The sequence below is a fragment of the Myxine glutinosa genome, chromosome 11, assembly GCF_964187855.1.
Source record: "Myxine glutinosa chromosome 11, kmMyxGlut1.1, whole genome shotgun sequence".
In the NCBI taxonomy this organism is placed as follows: Eukaryota; Metazoa; Chordata; class Myxini; order Myxiniformes; family Myxinidae; genus Myxine; species Myxine glutinosa.
The window spans coordinates 43,158,419-43,168,278 of record NC_136271.1 but is presented as its reverse complement, the minus strand read 5'-3'; the positions used below and the strand labels follow the sequence as shown (position 1 = coordinate 43,168,278).

Genomic DNA, 9,860 nt, shown 5'->3' with positions numbered 1-9,860 from the left:
CCAGTTTCTGCCAAACAAAGCCGGACCCTTGTCCCCTGTGAGAAGCAACGGTAAAGCGTGGGACGCACCATCGTACCGTACTCGATGGACGCAATGGCTGAGCCGATCACAGGTACAATTTCGCTGGTATATGTCTTCAGTTTAGTCGACACAGGTGTGGTCTCCGGTACCCCACCTTGTGGATACAGTGAGGTGAACATGTCTTCACACATGATAGATCTCAAAGTGCCAGTATCGATCTCCATCTCCATGGGGAATGATCTATTGTCACCATCACAACAAACGGAGGTTCAGTATTCCTGGTGCCCACAGAGAAAACTGAATCATTCTCACCTTCGACTGTGGTAGCGCCTGATGTGCTGTTGGTTACATGAAGCATGCGATCAGTTGGCTCTGCGTTGTCATTCTCGACATCGACATGGTGAGTGGATGAGGTGGGTCTGGGACATCCCACAGGTGTGGGACGTGAATTGTTTATAATGACATTGGAATGCACCATGCCCACCACCGCAATGCCATCAGGTCATGCCACCAGCCTTCTTGGGACGGTACATCTTGCGGGGAGATGGAAATCCGACACTTCTCTTTATAAGTTGTCACTCTGTGCACATCTGGCATTGACCTTGTGATGACCCGTAGACTCTCATCAGCTTGCATACACGCAGTGGCAATGTCGGTAACCTTCTTGAGGTCTGGATCAGTCTCCGAGAGCAGTTTATGCAAGATGGAATCGCTGTTAATTCCAATCACAAAAGTATCTCTCAGCATCTCATCCAGTGTTGCGCCAAACTCACGTGGTGGTGGCTGGGAGTGGCACGTCAGGGTGGAAAACTCCGGTTTCCCTTGACATCATCAACCGAGGAGTTTAAGGTGGTGAGGGTGCGGGAGTTCATGATGCTGTGGGATTTGAGTGATTCAGTGGTAAAGAATGCTCTCCCGGGGGAATAAGGGAAGTCGGAAGTGGATTGCAAGAGCAGAGGTGGACGAGATGGAGGGGCGGTTGCAACAGGAGGAGGTCATGGGGATGGCACAGCATGGGAAGCATGGCTTGGGGTGGATGAAGCACGAGCTATGGTGAAAGGCATGTGTGAAAGAGAGGAGGAAGATGGTGAGCTGGATCAGCGTCTGGAAAACAAGCCACATGTCCATACAGCCGCAGCTGACGCTCACGGACCATACAGGAACCAAATTTCATCTGAGTCTCTCTCAGCAATTGCTCGTTGGACACAAAGTCTGACCAGCGATAGCCAAGGGTTCTCCGAAGAGACTTGGTTCCAAAGAGTTAAGTCTCATTCTCTGGCCCTTGGTGAGGGTCCAAGTCTCGCATCCGGAGAGCAAGACTGGAAGCACCAAGGACTAAAAGACTCCGACTTTCGTCCTCCTGCATAGATACAGACAGCGCCACACCCCATGGTCCAGTGAACCCATGACTCCCCAGGCCCGACCCAGGCGTCTATCAACCTATGGCTCGCAACATACGGAGACATGAATAACACTTCCAAGGTAAGTGAAAACTCTTCGTGACCTCAACATCTTCGCCACAAACAGGTACAGACAAGACAGCAGCAAACTTGAAAGCCTGGATCTTGGTTTTGACTCAGGAAATCCGTATATATATATGTATATACGTATTTTTTTATGTATAAACTTGTATCCCATATATATATATATATATATATATATATATATATTGTTACAGACGCGGCTTTAGATGTTATATTGACCGAGCGGTGGTGTATTTAACCGCGTCCGAACAGTTACTCCCCGATTAGAGCCCGATTCCACCCGACGTTGACCAGATCGCCCCACAGATATTCAATCGGGAAACCTCTAAAACGATCGAAAGAGAATGAAAAAGACGAAGAAGAAGAATACGGAGGAAGAACAGATTTATTATACACACACAAGCAATGGATGGAAGAAGCAGTAACACAGCGAATCGTTAACTTACACTATTCATTTTTACTTAGCCCCAAGACAACGAGCAGGACAGGACGTTCACACTTACACAGGGGATAATGCAGGCAGGTAGGGCTTGAGGTGGATTGCTTGAGAGAGAGGCAAAGTCGGGAGGCCGCAGCTCGCAATTCCTCGCGGTTTTGGCGGGAAACCCCTTCGTCGCGTATCCGCTGCGGTAGACGCCACGCGCTGGTTCGGCACACCTGCTCCCCTTCTTATGGTGGAGCCGTCTCCCTCCTTTCAGCGCGTCTCTCCAAAGCTGGTTTCCTTGCCGAGTACCTCTCCTCCTTGGCTTGGAGCGTTTCGCATCTCACCGATCCTCTTGGTGCAGTCTCTTTGCTCATCTCCCAAGGCCTCTGGTAAGCAGTCCCTTACAGTCGCTTTTATCACCTCGGGCGAAATCAAGCCGCCGGCTCCGAGGGCACGCCTACCGGGTCGCTCACCGCGGTGTTGATTGGCTGTTAGGGCTGGTTCACTCCTTCCCTCTTATGACGAGGTGGAGACACGCCTTTCTTCCCCAACCCTACCTCGTGGCCAATGGTGGTTGAAGAAAACCGCCCAAAATGCGGAAGGCAATTGGAAGGGAGGTTTTTGGGGAAATTGGAAGGGCCTACGCTTATTTTGTTTGATACAATGCAAAGTCAATCTAGTGGGAAACACATATTTAGCCTACATGGAATAAGGAAATACACTATTTAAAAGATATATCGTGACCTGCGTGTAAGTTTCATGGAATTAACTAGGAGGCCGACTGCGACCATTATTTACATTAACAGGGTGTTACCGTACTTTTGTAACGTTCACATTGTAACGTTTCCACATTCGTTACACTGCACCCTCCTTTCTTCAGGCCCGCCCTCGGGCCTATTAAACTTTAACTTAGTGTGACACGTAGGTGTAATTCCCTCTACAATTAACCTGACCCTGAGTGTGACAATCTTAAAACACAAATAAGTATGTCCCCCTATTGCATTGCACCCTGTCTAACAGACTCAAGCCCACAGCTAACCGAATTACGGAATTATTCTCAAACTATACATTTACGGTGGGGAGCATTATTTACAATGACGTGATTTCTTATTTACAACGCAACCCAGGACCTGTGTTGTTTTTTTTTCTTTTCTTTTTTTAGGGAACAAGAGAAAGAAATTCCTGTTGGGAGGGAGGAGACAGCACGCATTGCATCGATGCACCAGTACCAATACCACCAAAGCACCCAAAGCACCCAAAAGCACCACAAAGCACCAAAAGCACCACAAAGCACCAAAAGCACCACTCGGTGCGCAGTCACCATGGTTCTTAATAAACACAACAAAACAACTGGTGGTGGTCTTCACTTTCTCTGCTGGGCCGATGTTCTTCCCGACGTCTTCTGGCTTCATGCGGCCTATTTGGACATAATAAAAAGCACAACTTGTGTCCATTTTTATTTAGGGCCTCAGGGGCCAACTAAGGGTGGTCCACCTGTTTGGCATAGGTGCCACCTTACCGAGGTCCGCAAGCAAGATTCCCTGGCCACTATGGCCGGTCTCCAACAGAGGTGCCCTGCCCCAGAACCTGGGGTCCATCAAGTGGTACTTGGCCGCAGAACAGCGGTCCATAAAGTGGTACATCAACGCAATGCATGCTGGTTCTGGGAATCTCGGGCGCACAATGGCCACCTCACGCACGCTCCCATCGGCACCCAATGGCGCACAGGTCATGTGGGAGACAAAAGAAAGACAATTGAGCGAGGGGTAAGGTCACAAGGGTACACGTCAATAAGGCAATGCAAGGCGAAATGCGTACGGAGGGCGAAGTGAGAAAGCTCGTCCCTACCGTACGTCACCCCCCCTGTCACCTACCCTACCCTTACCCCATATGTACAAAAATCTACCCATTTACAAATTCGTCACTACTGTCACGTCTTCCCCATATTTCCCCTATACCAAATTCGTCTCCACAATCCCTTTACTTCAAAATTTGCCATCACCAATTCATCATCAATTCATCATCAATCCTCATAAGGAGGGAGAGATGGAATTACGCACAATGTCACACCCACGTCATGATGCGTCTCACAATCCAAACATTTGCATCATAAAAAATAATCAAAACATGGCATGGTGTGGAGTACCTGTCACCTCAGGTGAGTGGATGCAGATGGTGCGAGGAGATCCTTCATCCTAACTATTTTCTAAATGACTTTAACACACTTTACACTACCCGGGGTCTTTCCCTGCCAATCCATTGGCCAACTTACACTATGGGTTCTAATAACCAATTCCCATTGACCAAACTGTGGTGCTTCTCCATTTGGGGTCTCACTCCCCCGATTCATCTCCCGGTGCTCTAGCACAATTTCTGGGCTGCGACGTGTACCTCTCCCAACAGGTCTACCCACCTGCACACCTCCACCACTGTAGTTGCCACCCGAGCTTACCTAGCTCCTCACCCTAACCTAACTAACTGGGGACAGCCCCTCTCCTGGCTCTGTCACCCCATGGTGCCCTCTGGCACTGGGCTACCCGGGTCCGTCCTCCGGATCCTCGGGCCCCATCCACAACAACTACTACCGGCTCCCAGAGCCCACCTGCGGCCTCACCTGGCCGACATCCTCACAGTGGTGGAGTGCCCAAACCAACTACACACAGTAACAGGCTACACGCCCAGCCATTTCCACAACACTAATGCACCCATCCACATACCATTCTGCCACCCGCACCACAGATGCCAATATCCAACCACAATTTACCTGTACCCTCTACCTAACACTTACACTGCCCGCCCCGGGTATCCGTGATGGGGGTGCACTCTTCCCCCATTCACACCTACGCACCATCCACTCCACTCCCCAATTTCCACCATTCTCACTCCACGACCATCCATTCCAATACTCCAGATATTCCACACTACCATTTATTCCACACAGCCACATTCACCTGTTGTTGCACACCTGTGCCCTCACACCTGGTGCCACCTGCACCCTCCTTTCTTCCTGGACCATTTGGTCAACACAACACGCAATCACCACTACTCCCTCATACACTGCTCCACACACCTGCTCAGTTGCACACCTGTGCAATCACACCTGTTCCATTCTCACCTGTTCAATCCTCACACACACGGCATCATCTCAGCTAACTACTCCCCTCTGAAACTTGCGCTTCCCAGTCGTCCCTTTAAACTATTGCGCTCCCACGTCATTATAATCCACACTAATCTACCTGCGTCCCCACTACAGGTATCAGTCACTAACTAAACTTAACGTTACCTAATGTCATCTTCGCTAGATCCCTACAATTATCCAAGCCCTCCCTGGCTCGGTTGTCATAGCCACCCCATAAACTATTGCGCATTTGCCCCAATGTGAGGGATGGTGGATTTGCCATCCCACCACATCGGGGGTCTCTCACTATCAATTTTGTTCGTCCAGATTCCAACCAATTCAAAAATTTTCCATTTACTGCCAATTCTACCCACCTTTCTAAATTTCGTTTTAAATCACTATCACTATCACCATCACGCGTCTACTTATTACATCCTCTCGGTGCGCCAATTCACGTCTACAGCCCGGCTTCGTACAGCCGAGCAATGAACGCGGATTCTTTTGTGCCGGCGGCTGGATGCGTCCCGCATTCGGGGCAGGGGCGGAGGCTTACCCGGGCCGAGATCCCACGCACCACCTCGGCGTGGAGCCATCCAATGTCCCGATCTCGACCTGCCGGCACCTCTCAACAAAACGTGGTCGCCATAACGACCCTTCCTATCCAGCTGCCCGCTCCGCCTAGTGGAGCCCGGCCGCGGCCGTTCCAAGCGAGGCACAGCGTGGATCGCGTACGGCGGTTCTTTCGAAACCGCCGTGGTTCGGATCCCCGCTGGTCCTCGCGGCACGCGAAGCTGCCCGACGCGCACCGAGGGCCTGATTCGGCTATAAGTCGTTCTAACCTCTAGCCTGGTTACCGTCGACGCTTCACCTGGATTCTTACAAGCATACGCTACCCCTTTCTTGCTCATACATGCAGCTGTTCCCATTCTCCTCGTACCTTTCCTTACACACCTCGGTACACTCATTCCGCTCGCCGACTTGGTCACACACCTGACCACCGAACACTTTGGCACACATTCGTTGGTCGCACACCTCACCAACACACCTCTTCGCGCCCCCTCCTCGGTCACTTCCTCTGTGACAATCACAGGTGTGCTCTCATTCGCACACCCAACCACGTGCCTCACTACCAACTCAAATGTGCCTTCCCACACACGCTCTACCATTCCAGGTGTGCATCCTTCCATTCCAGGTGTACATCCTCGCTCACCTGTCACAACCAACTCACGCTCCTTGTCACTCTCACTACTCTCACCACTACTCTTGACAACGCACTCTTTCCTCATGCACCTGTCCGTTACACACCTTTCTCGCGCACACTCTCCCGTTACACCCTCTGTAACACTCACCACAGACGTACACTTTCTCGTTACATCCTCTGTAACACTCACCACAGGTGTACACTCTCTCGTTACTTCCTCCGTAACACTTACCACACCGCGCTTCCATGTACCCCCTCGCACACGCGCTTCGACCAACTCACTCTTGACAGCACACTCACTCCTTGGCGTGCACTTTTTCCTCACACACCCCATGGTCGGACATTCTCGCACACCTCTTTTTTCGCACACCTGACCTGTCACACACTTCACCAACGGCCTTTCACGAACACCCGGATCCAAAGCAACCCCCAAGCCGACTGAAGCTTTCCTCACATCATATACATTGCCACTCACCTCCGTACTTCGTCGTCGCACCTCCTCTGCCACCTGCAAACTTTTTATTTGGTTAGTGAGCACCTCATCATGATTTGAACACAGACCTTGTACATATTCCATTACCTCCTCCTGGATTTCTCTCTTAGTTTCTGTCCGTCCCTTCTTAATTTCACTCACCTCTTCTTCCACTTCCTCTAGTTTTTGTATAACCTCTTTTATTTCTCGGTGCGTCTCCTCAAGTTCGTCCTCTAGGGCTACCGTGACCGTCTCTATGTGCATCCTCACCTGCCGGTCCTTTGTCTCCATTATCTCTGTCACCTCGTCCACCCTCATTGTCAGTTCCTCACGTACCATCTGACATTGCCTCTGTGTCGCTATCAAGTCATTTTTAATTTCTTTTTGTGTCGCCTTTAACCCTCCGAGTACTGCAGTGTTCCTTTGAACCTGCTCCACTAACTTCGTTTGTCCCTCTGTCAGCTGTTCCACCTCCTCCGTCAGATCTTCTATTCCCCCTTGTAACTTTGCCGTATTATTTCTCACCTCTTTCTCCATACGCTTCTCACCTCGCTTTACCTCCTCGTGCAGCCCCGAAACCTCCTCACTTACCCCTCGTCGTATTTCCTCCATCTCTTTTGTAGATGCCACCCTCATCTGTCCCAATTCATCCCTCTGAGCATCCAGTTTGGTTTCTACCCCGATTTTCACCTCCTCTATCTGCTCTCCCATTTGTTTGATTTCCCTGGCAGATTGTTCCCCTATTTCCCGCAATTTGTCCTCCATCCTATTTTCTAACCCCATTAACCCATTTTTCACCCCCTCTAACTGATTCTCCTGGGCAGCCATTCTGTTTTCCACCCCCGTTAACCCATTCTTTACCTCTTTTATCCCGTTGTCTAACCCCTCAAAATTTTTGTCTAACTTCTCACCGGTACCCCTCGCTTCGTCCCTCATTACCCCCATTTGCTCACTCTGAGCCCTCGCTTCGTCCCTCATTACCCCCATTTGGCCCTCCAATCGCTCACCCAATCGCTCACTATTAGCCCTCATTTGCTCACTATTCTGGGCCATAAGGGCCTTCATTTGTATAAAAAAAAGGTTCAAATCCACCAACGGCGCTGCTACGGTCGCGGCAAAATTTGGTGCCGCTACACCCACGTGCGTGAGGACGCCATTTGGTGCGCCTGATACCCCCTCAACCGCCTCCTCATTGCTCTCCTCCTCCCTTTCATCCACATACATTTCCCCTAGGTCCTGGGTCGATTCCACCCTGTCTATCTCTCCCACCGACATCCGATCGCCTTGATTGTCCATGGCGCGATCTCAAAATTCGGGTTTTGCTTTAAAACAACACAAATTTCCAGCAGCTCCAAATTTTGAGCGCGTTAAGCGCGCTTCGGGTCCGATTTCGGGTACGATTTCACTCCTCGACACCAATTGTTACTCTAATAGTACAATTGGTGTTCCACAATTTGGGCCTAACAAATTTAGTCCCAGGTCCGAACCCAACTCCTCGACACCAATTGTTACAGACGCGGCTTTAGATTATTATATTGACCGAGCGGTGGTGTATTTAACCGCGTCCGAACAGTTACTCCCCGATTAGAGCCCGATTCCACCCGACGTTGACCAGATCGCCCCACAGATATTCAATCGGGAAACCTCTAAAACGATCGAAAGAGAATGAAAAAGACGAAGAAGAAGAATACGGAGGAAGAACAGATTTATTATACACACACAAGCAATGGATGGAAGAAGCAGTAACACAGCGAATCGTTAACTTACACTATTCATTTTTACTTAGCCCCAAGACAACGAGCAGGACAGGACGTTCACACTTACACAGGGGATAATGCAGGCAGGTAGGGCTTGAGGTGGATTGCTTGAGAGAGAGGCAAAGTCGGGAGGCCGCAGCTCGCAATTCCTCGCGGTTTTGGCGGGAAACCCCTTCGTCGCGTATCCGCTGCGGTAGACGCCACGCGCTGGTTCGGCACACCTGCTCCCCTTCTTATGGTGGAGCCGTCTCCCTCCTTTCAGCGCGTCTCTCCAAAGCTGGTTTCCTTGCCGAGTACCTCTCCTCCTTGGCTTGGAGCGTTTCGCATCTCACCGATCCTCTTGGTGCAGTCTCTTTGCTCATCTCCCAAGGCCTCTGGTAAGCAGTCCCTTACAGTCGCTTTTATCACCTCGGGCGAAATCAAGCCGCCGGCTCCGAGGGCACGCCTACCGGGTCGCTCACCGCGGTGTTGATTGGCTGTTAGGGCTGGTTCACTCCTTCCCTCTTATGACGAGGTGGAGACATGCCTTTCTTCCCCAACCCTACCTCGTGGCCAATGGTGGTTGAAGAAAACCGCCCAAAATGCGGAAGGCAATTGGAAGGGAGGTTTTTGGGGAAATTGGAAGGGCCTACGCTTATTTTGTTTGATACAATGCAAAGTCAATCTAGTGGGAAACACATATTTAGCCTACATGGAATAAGGAAATACACTATTTAAAAGATATATCATGACCTGCGTGTAAGTTTCATGGAATTAACTAGGAGGCCGACTGCGACCATTATTTACATTAACAGGGTGTTACCGTACTTTTGTAACGTTCACATTGTAACGTTTCCACATTCGTTACAATATATATACATATATACTTACATAAACATTTGAATATGTGTGCTCCATTCTCAAAAGTTGAGCTTCAAAAGAAGCCGAAGCATGAAGCATTTAAAAGGTCTTTGTATAACTTGCTTGGCCAGACTCGAACCATCGATCTTCCAGACTCAATGCGGCCATGACTCATTCTCCAATTCTGCTTTAAGAAAAAAACAAGGTCCCACCGAGATTTGAACTCAGATCACTGGATTCAAAGTCCAGAGTGCTAACCATTACACCATGGGGCCAACACACAAGATAAAGTAATTTCGAAAACTTTTACCTGCTTCTGCTTGTCACGTGTGAGGTGGTGTGAGGTGGAATCTAACTCACACCTCCCTGTGCGGATATAAACAACTCTTGACTAAACAGGGAGTTGACGACACCGGTTATTGAAACGACATCTGTCCCATCAGGTAAATGTGAATAATGCACGAACCTTAACCTGAATAATTATAATATGTCCAAGTTTGTTTCATTTTAATACCCCGTTCATGAAGCGTAAAGCGAGGTTCA

At 49.7% G+C, this 9,860-nt stretch overlaps 1 non-coding gene across 1 annotated transcript; it reads right to left on the bottom strand.

Annotated features, from left to right (window-relative positions):
- Positions 1-9,520: 9,520 nt before the first annotated feature.
- On the bottom strand, positions 9,521-9,592 carry TRNAQ-UUG (transfer RNA glutamine (anticodon UUG)). The gene has a single exon. It is a non-coding gene; the product is annotated as a tRNA-Gln (tRNA).
- Between the last annotated feature and the right edge of the window lie 268 nt (positions 9,593-9,860).